This window comes from Chiloscyllium plagiosum, unplaced genomic scaffold (genome assembly GCF_037043375.1).
Source record: "Chiloscyllium plagiosum isolate Xiang-an unplaced genomic scaffold, Cpla_swu_hap1 HiC_scaffold_2, whole genome shotgun sequence".
NCBI lineage: Eukaryota > Metazoa > Chordata > Chondrichthyes > Orectolobiformes > Hemiscylliidae > Chiloscyllium > Chiloscyllium plagiosum.
The window spans coordinates 108698496-108721676 of NW_028270140.1; the positions used below are offsets into that span (position 1 = coordinate 108698496).

Sequence of the window (23181 nt, forward strand, 5' to 3'; positions counted from 1 at the left end):
AGTATTTCGGGATTTCAGGAAAGATGGGCAATGAGTTGTGTGGTAAAAACATGTTCAAAGACTTTGGAGTGAAAAGGGAGATTGGAGACGGTGCATTAGTTTACAAGAATGTTGAGAACAAGCATTGATACTTTGGGAGTGAAAGAATTCCTCACTATTACAGCATCATTCAATCACAGATTATGAATTTAATTTCAGTATATATAAATCTAAAAGTTTTTGATGAAGAAATGTGACATGATGAATCAGCTTTTCAACTTTCATGAACAGGTACTTATATTGTGTTAAGACATTTACTGTGTTGATGGATTATACTAGCAGAGCATGTGCCTTTACTTCCAGCTACCATGTTCTGTGAATGCTTCTGGCTTAATTTATTACTTACCTTTTGAGAAGAAGAGGCAATGTGTTTATTCTGTTTCAACCAAATACTGAACCTGAGACTAAATTAGAGGAGCCCAAAGTTCTCATAGAAAGATCTGCTACTCAAATAAAAAGAGATTGTATCTTGGAGTATTTTAGAAAGGACCTATCAATTTCAGACAGAGGAGAAATTGAATCTCAGGGAATTAAAATGGCTTATGGGTAGACACAGGAAGGGAGGACAGCTTGGTCTTAGAGGACAATGCTAACAAGCATGAGAGTAGCACAGATTAGCCAATCGAGAAAGTGAAAACCCATAAAAGCAAAGAAATGTCTAAATCCATGTGCTGTAAATGGAACTGCAGCCTTTTGGGGTAGTCTCCCTGGCACTCATTTGAGAACATTTAAAGTAACACTGTTATCAAAAGCTTTCTTCTCAGGCCAACCCTGAGTGGGAATGTAACAGATAATCTATTTCAAATAAATATTTTTGAAGTTGTTGCAATATGTTTGAGTAGTCTTTTTTTGTGAGCACGGTGGCACAGTGGTTAGCACTGCTGCCTCACAGGTGGCACGGTGGCACAGTGGTTAGCACTGCCGCCTCACAGCGCCAGAGACCCGGGTTCAATTCCCGACTCAGGCGACTGACTGTGTGGAGTTTGCACGTTCTCCCCGTGTCTGCGTGGGTTTCCTCCGGGTGCTCCGGTTTCCTCCCACAGTCCAAAGATGTGCAGGATCAGGTCAATTGGCCATACTAAATTGCCCGTAGTGTTAGGTAAGGGGTAAATGTAGGGGAATGGGTGGGTATCGCTTCGGCGGGTCGGTGTAGACTTGTTGGGCCGAAGGGCCTGTTTCCACACTGTAATCTAATCTAATCTAATCTAATCTAATCTAATCTAATCTAAATGGACAAGTTCTTTCTGATGGCAACATGATTGAGTTAAAAGCTTATGAGAGAAAAAGGGAGTTAGGCATTATGATTGGGAATTAAGAACAGTAGAAAATAAACAATTAGAAATGCAAAAAATGTAACACCTCACTAAAGATGGCTACTCAAAGAAAATTAACAGATGTGAAAATTTGTAATGAGCTTTCAGACATTGATCCGGGGTTTGCTCAGACTAACTCGTTCTCAGAACTTCAGTGTAGATACAATGGAAAGTTGGTGTGTAAATAGATGGAGTTTCTGTCACAGTGATAGCAAATCTACATCGCCAGGAGTGGCTTTGAAAAAAAAATTACATATGATGAACACTATGGAATGTAAATTGATATTAACCGCAAAATAATTGAGGTATAATGTTCATACTAGCAATGATTGAAGAACCAACCTGACAGTAAAACTGAATGAAACAATTTTTGACTTTGTGTTAATTTATTTGAGGTTAAGTGGTTCAGAGGATTTAGAGTCACTTTTTTCATTCTTTCATGGGACGTGGACATTACCAGCAATATCAGCCTTTCATCCCCATCCAGAAAAATGCACCATGGCCTCATGAAGTACAGTAGGCTATTTCAGACCGATATGAGGAGAAATTTATTCTTTCAGAGGATGGTGAATGTGTGGAATTCTCCATCAAAAAAGGCCATGGAGGGTGAAAGAAATAGATTTCACCATGTCAAGGGGAATGGGGAGAGAGCAGGCATATAGATTTGAGGTAGAATATCAGCCATGATCATGTTGAATGGGATGATAGGCTTAATGGAGCACTCCAGCAGTTATTTTCTACATTTTGTGTTATCCCTAATTGCCCTTAAACATTTCAGAAGGTGTTTTTAAGTTAGCTGTATTGTGTAGGTCTAGAATCAGATGTGCAGACCTGTTAAGGATGCCAGATTTCCAAATGGACCAGCTGGGGTCTTTACAACAATTGTAATAGCTTCATTGTTACCATTACTGATGATGAGCTTTAATTCCATATTTATTGATTTCTAAATTCCACTATCAAAGTTCTAGTGAAATTTGAAAATGTGCCACCAGATAATTACACTTGGTCTTTGGATTTCTAGACAGGTGGCATTACCATTGTGGCCACTAGTGAATTGCTATTCTGTGTCTATGTTTCATTGACACGAGATTTAGTTATAATATTGTCCCAGGGCTGTCATATCACCAGTAATTCATGTTGGTATAATCTTGCACTCTCACATAAACGATACAGTTTGGAAAAGTACCCCATGGTTCAAGTTTCATTGAGGAATGTGAAAGACAGATAGCTCTCTTAAGCTCTTGGATAATGTTCAGGCTGTCTAAAACAGCTACTCTGTAGAATTCACTTGCATTTCATTCCATTTATTGATTTACATTGTTAGATTACCATCCTGAAGGCAATATCATCTCATAAATCAGAATATTTTAATCTTCTTTAAAAACCTACTTAATTCATTCTCCACTTTTTCTTCCATTTTGCTCATTTTATTCCTCTTGAAACTCACAAGTTAATGCCACTATAAAGAAAAACTTCTTAGCTATATGGTGCACATGTGATTCCGAAAGTTGAGTCTTGGCATCTTAATTGAAGACACAATAATTACAGATGGGTTTTATTCATAATAATTGCAGGGAATGAAAATGATCAGGAAACGTGAACAGTTATTCACCTTCTTACCCCATTGTGAGCTATGTTTCCCTTCCATTGTCTATCATTAATAATAACTAACTAATGAGTATGTTGGTCCCCTTAGGAAACGTCACTGGTCACATGCTTTGTGGGTTCTTGTGTGGCTAATGAGCCCAATCCCAGAGCCCCATTTCTCCACATCTAGCAGACATTTCTAGGAGGTGGAGTTGATCCTTGGCTTTGAGGTGGCCTCTACATGTAGTTCAAGTCTCAGAGCCACATAGAAAAGTCAGTAGGGTAAATAACTTATACATAAAGATCTTGGTATCAGCAGGGATGTTGTAGTCTTTGAATACTGTCATTCTTAGGCACCCAAAGATGACGCTTGCAGATTGGATTAGGTGTTTGCCTTCCACATTGATATTAGCCTTAGATGAGATGTGCCTCTCCAGGTAGGGAAATGATCTACATTTGGGAAGATTCCTCCATTGATCTTAATGTAGGGGTAGGCCAGGACTTCCCCTCAGATGGGTTGGTAATGGACTTGAGTCATCCTGATGTTGAAACTGAACCCAATTCTTTGGTCTGCTTCCTCAAAAATGTTAAACAAAGTTTGAAGATTCTCCTCTGAGAATGTGGAGATTCATATCCTGACATTCCACCAGTGATGTCAGTGTTGTTTCCTTCTTGGATTTCATCCGGTTGAGGTTGAAAGAAATTCTGTCCATCCTGTTGACAATGTCCACATGGCTTGTTCTTGACAAGATGAAGCTAGTGGCAATGAAAAAGGAGAAAAGAATGGGGACTATGACACATCTCTGCTTTACCCTTTTCTTGACCTCAAAGGTTTTTGTCATATTACTGTCAGTGAGGACCATCATTAACATCTTGTTGATGTTGATGAATTTCTCTGGACAACCAGCCTTTGATAGATTCTGGATCAATGGTGCTGGAAGAGCACAGCAGTTCAGGCAGCATCGAGGAGCTTCAGCAAAAGCCCTTCATCAGGAATAAAGGCAGAGAGCCTGAAGCGTGGAGAGATAAGCTAGGGGAGGGTGGGGGTGGGGAGAGAGTAGCATAGAGTACAATGGGTGAGTGGGGGAGGAGATGAAGGTGATAGGTCAGGGAGGAGAGGGTGGAGTGGATAGGTGGAAAAGGAGCTAGGCAGGTCCGACAAGTCCGGACAAGTCAAGGGGACTGGAAGTTTGAAACTAGGATGAGGTGGGGGAAGGGGAAATCTTCCATAGCTTTTCCCGATTGACTGAGTCAAAACTCTTAATCAGATTGATGAAGATCATGTAGAGTGGTTGGTGTTGTTGCTGGCAGTTTTCTTAGAGTGAAAATCATGTCCATAGATTCTGTGTGATTGAAAGCCACATTGGTTTTCAGGAAGCATTTCCCCAGAGATTGGGAAAAAGTGCCTAACGAGGATTTGAGTGATGATCTTCTTGGTGCCTGAGAATAGCAAGATTTGTCAGTAGTTCCCACAGTTCACTTTATCCCCTATCTTGAAGACAGTGCGATGGCAGTGTTGATGAGATCAGCAGGGATTTCTTCTTGTCCCAGCTGTCCAAGAACAGTTTAGACAAATAACAGATAAGTTCTGCAAGATTTACAAGTTTGAGAATATTCATTAAAGTCCTGTCTATTCCTGTGGCTTTTCTAATCTTTATGTGTTTAATGGCATGTTTGACTTCTGCCACACTAGGTGACAGTCCTGATCATCTTTGATGGGGCGTTGGGATTTCCTCAAATATATCCCTGTCTGTGAATGCATTGTGGTTAAGGAGTTGGAATGAAATTTGGGATGAAACATCATAGACTGATGTGTTCTCTATCTCAAAATGGTTCTGTCCTTACTCTGTGCCAATGTGTTACTGCCTTTATTGTAGATGCCTCCAATAAGTCTTGAACTTGTCCTTTTGGCAGAACAGTGTGTAGGCAATGACCAGCTTGTGTTCCACATAACTGATACACAGGAGAATTCCACTGGAGTTGCAATTCCCAACTTCTTCCTTTCTGATGGTTCCTTTCCAGAGTTGGGATATGTAGAGGTGAACTGTATACTTGAACTTCAGTTCAATCACCATACACTAGGAATAACATCTTGCCTCAGCATCAGATATTGCACAAAACCATAATGATGCTTTATTAATAGCTGTCTTTTACTCTTTATGGAAAACGTAGCTGGTCCAAGTAGTAAGTTTGCAAAATATACAAAAATTGGTAGAGTTGCAGATAGTGAGAAAGATTGTCAGAGGATACATCAGGATATAGATCAGTTGGAGGCATGGACAGAAAAATGGCAGATGGAGTTTAATCCGGACAAATGTGAGGTGATACAACCTCCGCATGCATCGCATCATCCTCCACCATTTCCACCACCCACTCCCTCCAACTGCAATAAGGGCAGAAGCCCCCCTGGTCCTCACCTTTCATCCCACCAACCTCCGCAAACATCGCATCATCCTCCGTCATTTCCACCATCAACAAATGGACCCAACCATCAGAGACATATTTCTCTCCCCACCCCTATTCGTTTTCCGTAAAGACCTTTCCCTCCGTGCCTCCCTTGACAGGTCCACATCCTCTACCAACCCACCCTCCACTCCCGGCACCTTCTCCTGCCACTGCAGGAATTGCAAAACCTGCACCCACAACTCCCCCCTTACCTCCATCATTTACAGTATCCATTGCTCCCGATGTGGTCTCCTCTACATTGGGGAGACAGGACACCTATTTGCATAGCACTTCAGAGAACATCTCTGGGACACCCGTACCAACCAACCCCATCACCCTGTGGCCAAAGACTTCAACTCCCCTTCCAATCCGCAAAGGAAATGCAGGTCCTGGGCCTCTTCCATTGCCACTCACCAAACGTCTGGAGGAAGAAAGTCTAACCTTTCTGCTTGAGAGCCTCCAACCACACAGCATCAATGTGGATTTCACCAGTTTCCTCATTTCCCCTGCCCCTACCTTATCCCAGTTCCAACCTTCCAACTCGGCACTGCCCTCATGACCTGTCCTACCTGCTAATCTTCCTTCCCATCTATCTGCTCCACCCTCCTCTCTGACCTATAAACTTCACCCCCAGCCCCACACCCCTCCCATCTATCTCTCTGCCACCTTGACTACACCCTCATTCCTGTTGAAGGGCTTTTGCCCGAAACGTCAATTCTCCTGCTCCTCGGATGGTGCCAGACTTGCCGTGCATTTCCAGTACCACACTCTCAATACATTTTGGAAGGTCAAGTACAGATAGAAATTATATAGTGAATGGCAGAATCCTTAGGTTATATTGATATGCAGAGGGATTTGGATATGCAGATCCACACATCACTTAAGATGGGCAGCGCAAGTAGATAAGATAGCAAAAAAGGCCTGTGGCATGACTGCATTTATTGCATTGAGTATAAGTACAGATATGTTAAGCTGCAGCTTTTTGGAACATTAGTTAGGCCATAGTTGGAATGTTGCATACAGTTCTAGTCACCACATTACCAGAAGGATAGGGATGCTTTGGAGAGGATAGGGAAAGGTTTTACCACGATGTTGCCTGCTATGAGGGTGTTTAGCTATGAAGAAAGATTAGTTAAACTGGGTTTGTTTTCATGGGACTGCAGGAGGTTGAGGGGCACCCTGATTGAAGTTTATAAGATTGTGAATGACATGGGTAGAGTGGGAAGAATGAGGCTTTTTACTCCAGGGTGGAGGTGTCAATTACTAGAGGAGATAGGTTCAAGGTGCAAGGGGGGAGGCTTAAAAGACATGTGCGAGGCAAGTTTTTCACATAAAGGATGGTGAGTGCCTGGAATGTACTGCCAGAGGAGGTGCTGAAAGCAGACACCACAATAGCAGCATTCAAGAAGCACCTGGACAAATACATGAATTTGGAAGGGAATAAAGGGATACGAATCATGTGAGTAAAGGCATTTTTAGTATGGAAGGGCAAAGTGTGTCAGCGCAGGCTTGGAGGGCAGAAGGGCCTGTTCCTGTGTTGTATTCAGCTTTGTTTTTGTTCTTTGTTCTTTCAGAACTACTTAGATAACTGATGACATTTCTCAAAGTAAGTTTTGTGATAAACTGTCTTATGAAAATGTTGATTACACTGTGTAATGTACATTTAATTGTTTTACTGCTATGATTAATTGAACCTATCCCTTTAAAGTCACAATGTTTAATCACTGTACAGAGGCAAATCTTGAGGTTAATACATGCTCAACCAGTGTAGCTCACACAGTTGACATCACTCTGCATCACTAAACAGCCATCTGAGCTAACTGACCACACACCAAGTTAGTAAAAGCCTCTTTCATTCATGAACAACAGGCCGAATTCAGTCCGACCCTGCTTCAACTCAAACATGTGTGGTTATATTAAAGTAATTATTTTAATTGCTTAAACTATCATATATAATTTAAACTATTCATTACAACATATTATAATATTTTCAACATTTTACTTGAATAAGACATATCAGAAATTGTCGACTTCTGCTTCTCTCACGGCACAGGGGGCCCCAGATATATTAAAAAAAGAGTCATAGAAGTATACTGAATGGAAACAGACTCTTTGGTCCAACTCATCCATGCCAACCAAGTTTTCCAAACTAAACTAGTTCCACTGGAGAACATTAAAGAAATCATGCGTGTATTCACTTGGACGCTGTATACTTTGTTAGGCCTTGCCTTTACAAGAATCTTATAGTTCTGATGTTAGAATAATTTAATATGATGAAATAAAAGGCTGTCAATATGTATTAATAGTCTATGTCTTGATGGGCAGAGAACAATTTCAAAGTTTGTAAATGACATGAAACCTGACAGAATTGTAAGCTGTGAGGGATACAGTGAGGAATTTCAAAGAACATAGAACATAGAATATTATAGCGCAGTACAGGCCCTTTGGCCCTCGATATTGTGCTGACCTATGGAACCAATCTAAAGCCCTTCTAACCTATACTATTCCATTCTCATCCATATGCCTATCCAACGAATATTTACATACCCTTAAAGTTAACGAGTTTACTACTGTTGCAGGCAGTGTGTTGCACGCCCTTACTACTCCCTGAGTAAAGAAACTACCTTTGACATCTGTCCTATATCTATCACCCCTCAATTTAAAGCTATGTCCCCTCATGCTAGCCATCACCAGCTGAGGAAAAAGGCTCTCACTGTCCAACCTATCTAACCCTCTGATTATCTTATATGTCTGAATTAAGTCACCTCTCAATCTTCTTCTCTCTAATGAAAACAGCCTCAAGTCACTCAACCTTTTCTCCATACCAGGCAACATCCTAGTAAATCTCTTCTGAACCCTTTCCAAAGCTTTCACGTTCTTCCGATAATGTGGTGACCAGAACTGTACACAATACTCCAAATGTGGCCGCACCTGAGTTTTGAAAAACTGCAGCATGACCCCATGGTTCCAAAACTCAATCCTGCTACCAATAAAAGCTAACAAACTGTATGCCGTCGTAACAACCCTATCAACCTGGGTGGCAACTTTCAAGGATCTATGTACCTGGACACCGAGATCTCTCTGCTCATCTACACTATGAAGAATCTTGCCATGAGCCCAGTATTCTGCATTCCTGTTGCTCCTTCCAAAGTGAATCCACATTGAACTCCATTTGCCACCTCTCAGCCCAGCTCTGCAGCTTATCTATGTCTCTCCGTAACGTACAACATCCTTCTTCACTATCCACAACTCTACTGACCTTAGTCTCATCTGCAAATTTACTAACCCATCTTTCCATGCCCTCATCCAGGTCATTTATAAAAATGACAAACAACAGTGGACACAAAACAGATCCTTGCAGTACCCCACTAGTAACTGAACTCCAGGATGAACATTTCCCATCAACTACCACACTCTGTCTTCTTTCAGCGAGCCAGTTTCTGATCCAAAGCGCAAAATCACCCTCAATCCCATGCCTCTGTATTTTGTGCAATAGGCTACCATGGGGAACCTTATCAAATGCCTTACTGAAATCCATTTACTTCCTGAGTAAACTACATCAACACTTTACCTTCATCTTCCTGTTTGGTCATCTTCTCCACAAACTCAATAAAGTTTGTGAGGCTCGACCTACCCTTCACAAAACCATGTTGACTATCCCTAATCAACATTTTCTTTTCTAGATGATTATAAATACTATCGCTTATAACCCTTTCCAACACTTTACCCACAACCAAAGTAAGGCTCTATAATTACCAGGGTTGTCTCTAGTCCCCTTCTTGAACAAGGGAACAACATTTGCTATCCTCCAGTTTTCTGGCACTATTGCTATAGACAATGATAACATAAAGATCAAAAACAAAAGGCTCGGTAATCTCCTCTTTGGCTTCCCAGAGAATCCTAGGATAAATCCTATCCGGCCAATGGGACTTACCTATTTTTACACTTTCCAGACTTGTTAACACCTCCTTCTTTTGCACCTCAATCCCATCTAGTCTAGGAGCCTGTATCTCAGTATTCTCCTTGGCCACATTGTCTTTTTTTAGTGTGAATACCGACAAAACGTATTCATTTAGCACTTCCCCTATCTCCTCTGACTCCACATACAACTTCCCACCACTATGCTTGATTTGCCCTCATCTTATTCAAGTCATTCTTTTATTCCTGATATGCCTATAGAAAGTCTTAGGGTTTTTCTTGATCCTACCTGCCAATGACTTCTCATGTTCCCTCCTGGCTCTTCTTAGCTCTCTCTTTACATCTTTCCTGGCCACCTTGTAACTCTCAAGCACCCTAACTGAGCCATCACATCTCATCCTAACATAAGCCTTCTTCTTCATCTTGACAAGAGATTCAATTTCCTGAGTAAACCATGGCTCCCTCATTCGACCACTTCCTCCCTGCCTGACTGGTACATACTTATCAAGGACCTGCAGTAGCTGGTCTTTGAAAAAGCTCCACATTTCAACAGTGCCCATTCTCTGCAGTTTCCTTCTCCATCCTATGTATCCTAAATCTTGCCTAATTGCATCATAATTGCTTTTCCCCCAGCTATAACTCTTGCCCTGTGGTATATATTTATCCCTTTCCATCACTCAAGTAAACATAATCGAATTGTAGTCACAATCACCAAAGTTCTCACCTACCTCCAAATCTAACACCTGTCCTGGTTCATTACCCAGCACCAAATTCAATGTGGCCTCACCCCTTGCTAGCCTATCTACATACTGTGTCAGGAAACCCTTCTGCACACATTGGACAAAAAGTGATCCATCTCAAGTACTTGAACTATAGTATTCCCAGTCAATATTTGGTGAGTTAAAGTCTCCCATAACAACTACCCTGTCATTCTCGCTCCTGTCAAGGATCATTTTTGCTATCTTCTCCTCTACATCTCTGGAACTATTTAGAGGGCGACAGAAAACTCCCAACATGGTGACCTCTCCTTTGCTGTTTCTAACCTCAGCCCGTACTACCTCAGTAGACGAGTACTCAAACGTCCTTTCTGCATCTGTAATACTGTCCTTGACTAACAATGCCACACCACCCATTCTTTTACCATTTTTTCCGTTCTTACTGAAACATCTAAATTCTGGAACCTGCAACAACCATTCCTGTCCCTGCTCTACTCATGTCTCTGAAATGGCCACAATATCAAAATCCCAGGTACCAACACATGCTGCAAGTCTATCCACCTTATTCCAAATGCTCCTGGCATTGAAGTAGACACTTTAAACCAATGTCTTGCTTGCCGGTGCCTTCTTGCGATCTTGAAATCTTAGTTCTGACTTCACTATTCTCAATCTTCTATATCCTCGAACTACAATTTTGGTTCCCACCCCCCTGCTGAATTAGTTTACACCCACCCGAGGGGCATTAGCAAATACCCCTCGCCCATGATATTGGTTCAGATGAAAATCATCCTGTTTGTCGAGGTCCCACCTACCCCAGAAAGAGTTCCAGTTATCCAGGAATCCAAAACCCTCCCTCCTGCCACGTGTTCAACTCCTCTCTCTGCTTATTCCTTGCATGGCTCGCAAGTGGCACAGGCAACAAACGTTTGTTCTAGCACTAAGCTTCCACCCTAACTCCCTGAATTTCTGCCTGAAATCCCCGTCTCTTTTCCTACCTATGTCATTGGTGTCCACGTGGACCATGACTTGGGGCGCTTCCTCCCCCTCAACAATCCCGAAAACACGATCAAAGACAACATGAACCCTGGCATCTGGGAGGCAACACACCAACTCATTCCCACAGAATAGCAGTCCTATCTGTCCCCCTAACTATGAAGTCCCCAATGACTAATGCTCTGCTCCTCTTGCCCCTTCCCTTATGAGCAACAGGGACAGACTCTGTGCCAGAGACCTGTGCCCCAATGCTTTACCCCTTGTAAGTTGTTCCACTGCAACAGTATCTAAAACAGTATACTTGTCGTTGAGGGGAACAGACACAGGGGTTCCCTGCACTGCCTGCTGGTTCCCTTTCCGCCCCTGACAGTAACACATCCACCTTCTTCTTTTACCTGAGGTGTGACTACCTCTCCATAACACTTCTCAATAACCTCCTCCTCCTCCCAAATGATCCGAAGTTCATCCAGCTCTGGCTCCAGTTCCCTAAAGTGGTTTTCAAGGAGCTGGAGTTGTATGCACTTCCCACAGATGTGGTTAGCTGAGACACTACCGGTGAACCTTCCCTCCTGCATTCTGCAGGAGGAACATTCAACTCCATTCCCACTATTCTAAATTCCCAATGAGGCTACTGAAAAACTAAAACAAATAAAGAAACTAGTCACCTTACCAACCAGGCTCACAGAAACTTTTTTTTTGTTTAGAGGAGGAGGAGGATGGGTTGGAAACACTACCTGAGTCATGTTTCGGGTAAAACAACCTCCCAAATATAAAACCTCACTTACCCAGCAGTCCCATGTACATTCCTGCTCGGTCTGTCCTTCACTTATACACGAGGTAAGCTTTTATATTTTTAAAGTCTTTTTACATTTATCTTCCTGCTGGGCCTCTAGTCCTCGCTGTCACTCCTCCCACTCCAAATGCCAATTTCAAAAGGACATAATGTGTTGATGGAGTGGGCAAGCAGATGAGGTTCAATACAGAGAAATGAGGAAGAACATTAGAATACAATATAAAATAGTTGGTACAATTTTAAAGGGACTGCAGGAGCAGGACCTATGTGTACACGTGCACAGAACATTGAATATGGTAGAACAGACTGAGAGAGCAATAAAGCATACAGCACTAATGGCTTTACTAATCAGGTTATAGAGTACATGAACAAGATAGTTGTGTTGCATTTATATAAGATTTTTAAAAGCTTCTGGTTTTGCTGCTTTGGAGACTTGCAATCAGATTCTGTTTTACAAATGTGCTGTGTTCCTAATAAACAAAGCCATTGGTGTTTTTTTTTAACACATGTTGCATATCATAGCAGATTGGTTATGATTATCAAATTACTAAAAATTATGATCATACCATGTCTGTACATCATGTACCTATGTCAGAATAGCAAAGACTTTGGTCAAATGCCAATGTTTTAGCTGCTCTCAATCAATATACATCGTATTTTGTAGTTTTAAATATTAATTGAAATGATCTTAAAGGAGCTTAAATGTCTTTGGCACAAAATCTTTAATTTAACATAGTACAAGCATGTACTTCACAATATTTCTTGCAGGAAAAAAAGGTCATAACCTTGAATTCTAAAATCATAGTGATTGATTAAAAAGTTATAGAATGATCTTTTCATATGATCTGATTTTGCTGAGCTGCATCTTCTTCAATGATTTGTGAATTTACTACATCTGAGTGAAACTGCCTAACGTAAAATGTGTTCTTTTCAGATCAACAATTTCAACAGTGAAGGCCAACATGGAGATATATGCTGAACATATTCTATTGATTATTTAATCAAAACTGACATAAGACTCTAATAATTTTGCATTGATAGATTGAAATAAAGAGGTAGAAATTTTTATTTTGTGTGAAGCATCTAGCTTCAGAATTTAAGCAATAGTTTATGACCAAGGAACTGAAGAAGGCCATTTGGCCCTTTTCTAATAGTTTTGTCTGAAACAAATTATGTTCAATCACCAAACTTGTTGAAGTACAATTGATATAAACTTTGATCTACCTGTCCTCTGAGAATGGAACTTTATTTTTGCAATCAGCTTCCTGCCCATCCAACAAACATGAAACCTTCTGTAGTTTAATTATCCAAATTGATAAAGATAGCATGTTTAGTCCACAAATATTTTAAATTATGCTTGATTTGATCTTTCATGTATTACATTTGTCTGTATCCATGTATGAAACCTCCAATGGAAAGCCTGTATTTTAGTTGAAGTGAATGTCATGTTAGTCAGATATGTTTGATATCTGTTAGATGTCAGTAAGATCATGGTGGATTTGTTTGTATTTTGAATTCTACATTTTCATCTAACCTCAAAACCTGATGATTCCCTTGTCTAACATAAATCTGTCTATCTTTGACTTAAACATATCCAATGACCTGACCTGCACTGTCTTCGGAGGCAGACATTCCAAAATCACACAAACATCTGAGAGAAAAAAATGTTCCTATTTTCTGTCCTGAAAGGATTACCTATTATTTTAAAACAGTATCCCCTATTTTTGGACTCACCCTCAACAGTAAACATCCTTTCCATATCAAAATCATTCAGAATTTTATACCCTTCAATGCATTCACTCTTCACTCTTTTAACCTACCAATCTATCTTCAAAAGACAACCTGCATATTGCAGGTGCCAATCTAGTAAACCTCCTCTGACCCATTGTCAGTGCATTTATATCCTTCCTTAAATCAGAAGACCAAAACTGCACACAGAGTCACAAAGTATGATCACACCTATATCCTGTATAACTGAGGCATAGCATTACTAGTCTAGAATGTAGTGCTGGAAAATCTCAGCAGGTCAGGCAACATCTGAGGAGCAGGGGAATCGATGTTTCGAGCACAAGTCCTTCATCATGGCTTATGACCAAATTTCTAATGAAAGGCTTATGCCTGAAACATTAGTCCTCCTGCTCCTTGGATGCTGCCTGACCTACTGTGCTCTTCCAGCACCACACTCTCGACTCTGAGCTCCAGCATCTGCAGTCCTCACTTTCTCCCGCATAACATTACTAACTTTTCCGTTCATTACCTTTCACAATAAAGGATAGTATCTCATTAGCCTTTTTCATTACATTCTGTACCTGCATACTAACATTTTGTGACATACACCAGAACATCTACATCCCCCTGCATATCAAAATTCTGCAGTTTTTCTCCATTAAAGTAACGATCTACTTTTTATTCTTCCTGCTAAGATGAAAATCTTCACTGTTTTGCATTTTTTCCTCCAACTTGTCTATTCACTCAAACTATCTAAATTTTCCTGATCTCTTCTTCACAACATACTTTCCTATCTTTCATCTGCAAGTTTAGCTACCATGCCTTCATTCCTACATTCTAAGCTATTGCTGTAAATTGTAAGGAGTTAAAGCACCAGCACTGACCCCTGAGGAATTTCACTTGTCTCATGCTGCCACCCAGACAAACACCCATTTATGCACACACACTTTTTCTGCCAGTTAGCCAATCTTCTATCTAGACTAGCATGTCATCCTACAGCATGAGTTTTTATTTTCTGTAATTACCTTTGGTGTGGCACTTTATCAAATGCCATCTGGAACTCCAAAGACAGTACATTTACAGGCTCCCTTTATCCATAATGTACATCACTCACTCAAAGAATCAAAAGATTGGTTCAACATAATTCCCCATTGATAAATCATGCTGATTCTTTCCAATAACCTTGAGTTTTTCTAAATTTTCAGCTATTATCTCTTTAACAATTGATTCTAATATCTTCCACCATTGCAGATGTCAAGCTAACTTACTTAAAGTTTCCTATTTTATGCCTCCCTCCCTGAACAGAGAGTTTACATTTGCTACTTTACAGCACAATGGAGCCTTTCCTGAATCTGGGGAATCTCAGAAAATCAACACCAACGTATCTACTAGCTCATCAGCAATGTTTTTTAAGATCCTAGGATGAAGTCCATTTGGACCTAGAGACTCGTCAGCCAGCAGTTCCATGAATTTGCTTGGGACCACTTTCCTTGTGATTATAATTTACAAACGTTCCTAGCTCCCTTCCATCTCCTGATTTACAGTAATTACTGAAATACATTTTGTATTCTCTATTGTGAAGAAATACTTTATCTTCCATTTCCTTGCTATCTGCTATTAACTTTCCATTCTCACTCTCTAGAGAGTGACCAATACCTACTTAACTGACACTTTTTCTCTTTAAATACCTGTGGAAATTCATGCTATCTATTTTTACATTCCTAATTTCCTCTCACACTCCAATTTTATCCTCCTGATATTCTTCTAGTTAGTTTTTGTTGGTCCTTGTATTTTGATCAATCATCTGAACTGACATGCATCTTTACGCAGTTATATGCTTTTTCCTTTATTTCAATGCTTTCCCTAATTTTTTTATTTATCTATGATGTGTGCCTTTTGAAAGGTTGTTTTGCAGTAGGAATATACTTATTCTGAGTACTCTAAGAAATCTTTTTAAATGTTTACCACTGCTTCTCTTTATCCCCGAATTCATTTTAGCATGGTCATATAGTCACGTTTATTCAGATTGAAAATATTAATCATAAACCCAGTTTTCTCCCTTTTAAACTGGATGTAACATTCAATTGTATTGTGGCCCCTGTTCCTTAGGGGCCCTTAATCAATTAATTAATCCTATCTGATTGTTCAATACAAAGTTTCATATGACACATTGTCTGAACCCCTCAAACGTGCTCTAACTGCTGACTTTTCCAAATTATAAATAGATTAAGGATTATTATTAAAGATTGTAGATTATTGTCATCCCTTTATCTTGAATACCTTATATTTCCTCTTGCAACATTTGTCCAACATTGCAATTACTGTGAAGGGACCTGCAGCCACTCCTACTAGTTTCTTCTATTCCATACTCTGCCTCATCTCCACTCAAACTAGTTCTACATCCTGATTTCCTGGACTAAGCTCATTTCTAATAAACTCTAAAACAAGCAAGGGTAAAGAGAGAAAAAGCTTTGTCATTCAACAACTAGTTAAAGTTTGGAATGTTCTGCCTGGAAATGTGGTTGAGGCAGCTTTAATTGAGCCACTGACAATGGTATTGGATGATTGTAAAAATGATATGAAAAGGTGTGAGGAGAAAGTTGGAGATTAGCACTAAGTCATGATACTCATTTAATAAGCCAGTGCAAGCAGCATAGCTGAATGGCCCTCTTCTGTGCTGTAACACTTTTATGATTCACATGATTCTATTGCACAAATCAATTATCTTAACCCTTCAACTTTACCTGACTTCATTTTTCTTAATTTTTTCTTGAATATTAACTACCCCTCAATATTCATGACCAAATCTTGGCTATGAGATCATATTTACTTATTTGAATATACACTATCAATTAATTGACATTTGTACACAGTCAGATAAGGAGCCTTTAGTTGTGTCTTTTTACTGTCTTTAGAACATGCAGTTTTGATTGTTGGTGTAACCCCAGGATTTTTCCTCGCACCTTGACCCTCATTTTCTTTTTTGAGCATTTTCCTTTCCTAACATGTATCTACTCTTTGACATATTGCAGTATTCCATATTTGGTATCTTGTTCCCAACATTTAGCTTAAAATCTTCTCTACCTCATTGCTTATGACTTGGAACCATCATGTTTTGGGTATAGTCTGCCCAATTGTATTATCCCTACTGTCCCTGGTACTCATGCCAGTGTGTTTTCTCCCAAAGCAGTCTTTCAGTCACACATTTGACAGTTCAATTTTAATTTTTACCCCATGCCAATTTGTACACAGCTCAGGTAATAATCCAGAGATTATAATCTTTGAGGTTTTGCTTTTCAATTTGGTGCTAAGTTTTCATAGTCTTTATGCAGAATCCCTTTCCTAGTTCTACCTGTGCCATTGGTACTTACATGGACTATGATCACTGAATCCTGCCCTTTCCACTGCAGCTGTTCCAACCCTAGCACTGGACAGGCAACACAGACCTTTGGACTGTGACTATTTCCCGCCAGGAATGGTATGAAACCACCTGACTATATTATCACCTACTTGTCCAGAAGGACCTTGATTATCCGAAGGACATGGGTAGGGAGTATTTTGTTTGGTTAATCGAATTCCAGATAATCGAATGCCAGATTACATAGTTTAGCCGAGCATTGGGTCATTGCGTGTTTGCTGGATAATCCGATATTCAGATAATTGAATACTGGATAATCAAGGTTCTTCTGTACATTCTTTGCTGTTTCCCCTCCATTCCCTCCTCCCACTTGAATGGCGTCCTGTGCCACAGTGACATCGTGAGTTTGCACATCCACCTTGCAGCCCCCACTCTCAACCAAACAGGCTGAGAGAACCTCACATCTATTGAAACTCTGCTGAAACTCCTGCACTTCTGTCCTTTGGAGCCCCTTTCTACCTCACTAATAGTGGCATCCTCCTTTCATTGACCCCCAACCAAATCAGAAGACCCAATCCTCAGTGATATGACTGTTTCCTGGTACAAGATGTCCAAATAACTTTCCCTCCCTGGTGTGTCGCAGTGTCAGTTGTTTAGCTTTCAGCTCATAAACTCACAGCTGAAGTTGCACAAACTTCAAACATTTACCACAGACATACTTGCTCTTGATCACAATTTTAGCTAGAAACTCTCACATGCTGCAGTCTTGATATATCACCTGAACTGCCTTCCCAACTGAAGTTTAGTTATTTAATTATTTGCTCATTTAATTATTTGACTTCTATATAGTTTATTTTCTTTACCACCGATGTATATACTTTGTTAAAATGTAAAAATAGTAAACACCTTAACCACTTATCATAATCGCACCTTTATAATCGAGCAAGACAATTTCAGTCAGCTCTAGTGAATCAAAAGGGGCAAATGTGTCTGCAATCTTGAATTCATTCAAGCAACATCATGGTAAAATAATGCATTTTGCAATGAAGAAAGTTGAAAAAAGTAACCCAGGCATCAATCAGTGCTGCTTTTGAATCAACCATGAAAAGCAATGTTTGAAAGCATTGCATTGGCCCCAATTTTCACTTCCGCTTCCACTGCACTAAGAATGGATAATGTTTGGCACCACAAACCTGACCACAACAAATGGTCCTACAGTCCCTATGTTTGAGCTGGAATCATGATCTGGATTAAAAGTTAGTTAGTTTACTGTTAGTTGCTTGATTGTCCACCATTATTCATAGATGGATGTGACAGGACTGCAGAACTTTGAATTGATCTGTTGGTTTTGATAGCATTTTACTCTGTCTTTGGTATGCTGCTTTCACCATATAGCATGTACACTGTCCTGGATGGTATCTTTACCAGGCTGGTAGCTTTCTTTCTGATATACCCTAGTGTGAGTCTTGGTATGCTCTCCCAAACTTCTCATTGAACCAGGCTTTGTTCTATGTTAGATTAGATTAGATTAGATTACTTACAGTGTGGAAACAGGCCCTTCAGCCCAACAAGTCCACAACCCACCCAGACCCATTCCCCTACATTTACCCCTTCACTTAACAGTATGGGCAATTTAGCATGGCCAATTCACCTAACCTGCACATTTTTGGACTGTGGGAGGAAACCGGAGCACCCGGAGGAAACCCACGCAGACACGAGGAGAATGTGCAAACTCCACACAGTCAGTTGCCTGAGGTGGGAATTGAACCCAGGTCTCTGGCACTGTGAGGCAGCAGTGTTAGTCATCACAGAATGAGAGATATACCAAGCCTTAAGTTTACAAATTGAGGAGAAATACAATTCTCTTCATAGTGCTTCATTTTGGGTATTTTGAAACTAGAATATTGATTGCATCACACATCATCACACATCTCTAATCTGGTGAGACTTTGTTCTCATATGGGCTATGCACCAGTCATACCTGTCACAGTGGTCATGAACTAATTCATCTGTGATACATGGATTGGTACTAGACATTACAGTCCTCCAGCTGATGTACACTCTGTGCCTTTGATATCATCAGTGCTTCTTTCTGTTCACTATGGGAAGGCACTGATTTATCAGTTGAGGGAAACATTAATCAATGGGATGTTTCCCTTCTCATGTTTCATGCCATTAAATCTCATTTGGTCATGAGACAATGTGGAGAATTCACACAGCCACTCTTTCACCAATGTGTATCAATATAGGACCACCTCTGGACCACTGTCTTGCAAGGGGAACAGGACAATCCTAGGAATGGTGATGAGAAAATCTGGAAGTTTGGCTGAAAGGTATGATTCTGTTTGATTCTGTCAAGCTGTTGTTTGACTAATCTGGGAGACAATTTCCACTTCTAGAGAACTGGAGGATCACAGATGTTAATGCAGGGGTTGATTGGATGGGTTGTGCATTTATTGTGTATTGGGCCAAAACCAATGCTAGTTAGTCCAGCAGTTGCATCCTTATTGAAATTTTCTGTAGCAGTCCTAGCCTATTCAACCTCTCCCTATACCTCAAATCCTTCAACCCTGGCAACATCCTTGTAAATCTTTTCAGAACCCTTTCAAGTTTCACAATAATCTTCCGATAGGAAGGAGACCAGAATTGCACACAATATTCCAACAGTGGCCTAACCAATGTCCTGTACAGCCACAACATGATCTCTCAACTCCTGCACTCAATATTTTGACCAATAAAGGAAAGCATACCAAACACCTTTTCACTATCCTATTTACCTGTGACTCCACTTTCGAGGAGCAATGACCCTGCACTCCAAGGTCTCTTTGTTCAGCAACACTCCCCAGGACATTACCATTAAGTGTGTAAGTCCTGCTAAGATTTGCTTTCCCAAAATGCAGCACCTCACATTTATCTAAATTAAACTCCATCTGCCACTTCTCAGCCCATTGGCCCATTTGATCAAGATTCCGGTGTAATATGAGGTAACCCTCTTCACTGTCCACTACACCTCCAATTTTGGTGTCATCTGTAAACTTACTAACTATACCTCTTATGCTAACATCCAAATCATTTATATAAATGATGAAAAATAGTGGACCTAGCACTGATCCTTGTGGCACTCCACTGGTCACAGCCCTCCAGTCCGAAAAACAACCCTCCTCCACCACTTTCTGTCTTCTACCTTTGAGCCAGTTCTGTAACCAAATGGCTAATTCTCCCTGTATTCCATGAGATCTAACCTTGACAAACACCTTACTGAAGTAGATCACATCCACTGTTCTGCCCTCATCAATCTTCTTTGTTACTTCTTCAAAAGACTCAATCAAGTTTGTGAAACATGATTTCCTACGCACAAAGCCATGTTGATGGTCCCTAATTAGTCCTTGCCTTTCCAAATACATGTACATCCTGTTCCTCAGGATTCCCTCCAACAACTTGCCTTCTTAAACAGTGGCACCACGTTAGCCAACCTCCAGCCTTTTGGCACCTCACCTGTGACTATCGATGATACAAATATCTCAGCAAGAGGTCCAGCAATCACTTCTCTAGCTTTCCACAGAGTTCTAGGGCACACCTAATCCGGTCCTGGGGATTTATCCACTTTTATGCATTTCAAGACATCCAGCACTTCCTCCTCTGTAATGTGGGCATTTTTCAAGCTGTCACCATTTATTTCTTTACATTCTATACCTTCCATTGTCCTTTTCCACTGTAAATAATGATGTAACAGTAGGAACGAAACTACCAGATGGGAAAGGTAGGTGGAGCTGTTAAAGAAGACTGGGGAAAATAAATTTAATGAAGGCCTTCGAGTAAGAGACATCACCTATTTGGAGTGAAAAAGACTGCAATGGATCAGAATCAGCAGTGGAATCTTGCTTTAGACTATCTCACATGGGACTGGAGATACTAAGTCAAAGTGAAGGGTATAGGTCTGGAGTTACATGTAGGCCAGATTGGGTAAGGAAAGCAGATTTCCTTCCCTAAAGGATATTAATGAGCCAGATGGGTTCATTAACTTTATGTAATGCCGGAGGTCAGAACATCTCCTCAGCACTCAAGAGGAACTTGTCAGGGGTGAAAGGGTAGTAGTGTGGACCTGATCATTGTAGATTATGCAGAAACCAATGATATAGGCAAAGCAAGGAAATAGATTCTGAATTGACAGCGTAAAGTATTAAATACCAAATTGATCATCAGAACCTCAAAGGTAATAATCTCTGGATTATAACCTGAGTCATGTGCAAATTGTCATCAGAAAAACCAAATCAGAGCAATGAATGCTTGGTTCAAAGATTGTGTGGGAGATTTAGATTCTGTACTATGGGTTACTGGCACCAGTAAAGGGAAAAATAAGGCCAATATTATTGGTCTATACCTGAACAGTGCTGTGGCCAGTATTCCAGTGAATCATTTATCTGGGGAAATGGAGAAAATCTTAAATTACATTATGGAGTTAAAAGATCAAATTTGGGAAGATGTGGTGAATCAAAAAATCAAAACAAGGCAAGAGAAAGATGTATTATTTTTGGTAATAATAAACAGACCATGAGAGGAAGGAGTGGATGACACAAATCTAAGAGCAAATCAACAGATAAAGTTACAAAAATAATAAAAGAACGCAACTAAACGCCCCATATTTTGATGTATGTCGCAGTCAAAACATAACAGATTAACTGATAGTGCAAATATAAATAAATCAGTGCAATTTGATTGCCATTACAGAAACATGCCTATTCGATGATGGAGATTGAGATCTGAATACTGAAGGGCATATGATATTTAAAATAGACAGCAAGTAGGAATAGCTATAGAGGTGGAGTTGTTAATAAAATATTGTATTAGTCAAATAGACAGATGACTCAGTTTGAAAAAGTTTGATATGAAACAATTTGGCTAGAAATGTGGAATGATAAAGGTAAGAAGTCACTTTTGGAAGTGATACATAGGCACTCAAACAGTAAGCATACAATAAGATGGGGCATAAAATAAAAGGAATAATGAGAGCAGAAAACACATGGCATTATCATGGACGATTCTAATCAACGTGCAGACTGGAAAATCATATGAATAAAACTAGCATCGAAAAAAAGTTAATAGAATGTTTTCAGGTAGTTTCTTAAAGCTTCAAGTTCTGGAGCCAACCCGAGAGTAGGCGATACTAAATATTTCAATGTCCAATGAGAGGATTAGTTAATAACTTAATTGTGAAGGCACACCTGTATAATAGCAATTATCACATAATTTAATTTTACACAGTTTGAAGAATAGAAGAATGACTTAGACTAGTATTTTAAACTTGAATAGAGGTGATTATAAGGTCATGCAAGCAATGTTAACTGAAGTAAGCTGGCAAACAAAACTAAGGGATATGTCAACAGCGATGTAGTGACAGACATCTATGGGAATATTTCAGAATATGTCGAACAGATACAACCCGGTAAGAAAAAATTTCAATGGGAGGACCTACTGCTTGTGGTTAAGGCATGTTTCTGTAATGGCAATCAAATTGCACTGATTTATTTATATTTGCACTATCAGTTAATCTGTTATGTTTTGACTGCTACATACATCAAGATAAGGGGTGTTTAGTTGCGTCTTTTATTATTTTTGTAACTTTATGTGTTGATTTGCTCTTAGATTTATGTCATCCACTCCTTCCTCAAAATGTAAAGATAGTATCAAACTTAAAGCATATATTTGTGCAAAACTGTTGTTAGGAGAAGATTGGACAGAATATAAGAAAAACTGACTGAACTATTCATCTGGAGGGAAAATTAAAGTTTCTACAGATATTTAAAAAGAAGAATTAACCAAAGTGAACATTGATCCTACGTAAAGTAAATCTTGGGACTTAGAAATGAAATGTAAGCACATGCCAGATAAATTGAACAGGTATTTTGTATCCATTTTCACTACAGGGGATATAAGCAAAATCCCAGAAACAGCTGTAAATTAGGAAATGGAAGAGAGGGAAGAACTCAAGAAAATTATGTTCACGAGGGAAGAGATCCTGAGCAAACCATTTGTGCTGCTGGCAAACAAGTCCCTGGATCCTGATGAATTTCATTCAGGATCTTAAACACAGTAACTTGAGAGATAGTTGATGCATTGATTTTAATTTTCCAAAGTTCCTTAGATTATGAAAAGGTTCCTATCTATTGGAAAATAGCAAATGTAATTCTTTATCTGAAAAGGGAGAGGAAGATAGACAGCAGAACGCTTCAGAGCAGTTAGCTCTGTCATGGGGAAGAAATCAGAAGTTATGATTAAGGATGTTATAGCAAA

The 23181-nt window shown here is 39.8% G+C and overlaps 1 long non-coding RNA gene across 16 annotated transcripts in view; it reads left to right on the forward strand.

Annotated features, from left to right (window-relative positions):
* LOC148151959 (uncharacterized) overlaps positions 1-23181 on the forward strand; it is a 450140-nt gene that overhangs the window by 241248 nt on the left and 185711 nt on the right. For 5 of the 16 annotated variants that reach the window (XR_015761144.1, XR_015761146.1, XR_015761128.1 and 2 more), the window contains 3 exons: positions 6959-6990; positions 11716-11848; positions 12739-13829. The exons of 6 other annotated variants lie outside the window; for them this stretch is intronic. This is a non-coding gene — a long non-coding RNA (uncharacterized LOC148151959). Of the gene's footprint in view, positions 1-6958; positions 6991-11715; positions 11849-12738; positions 13830-19139; positions 19224-23181 lie in introns of those variants that run through there. 5 more of the 16 variants (XR_015761089.1, XR_015761106.1, XR_015761142.1 and 2 more) reach the window with 3 other exon arrangements.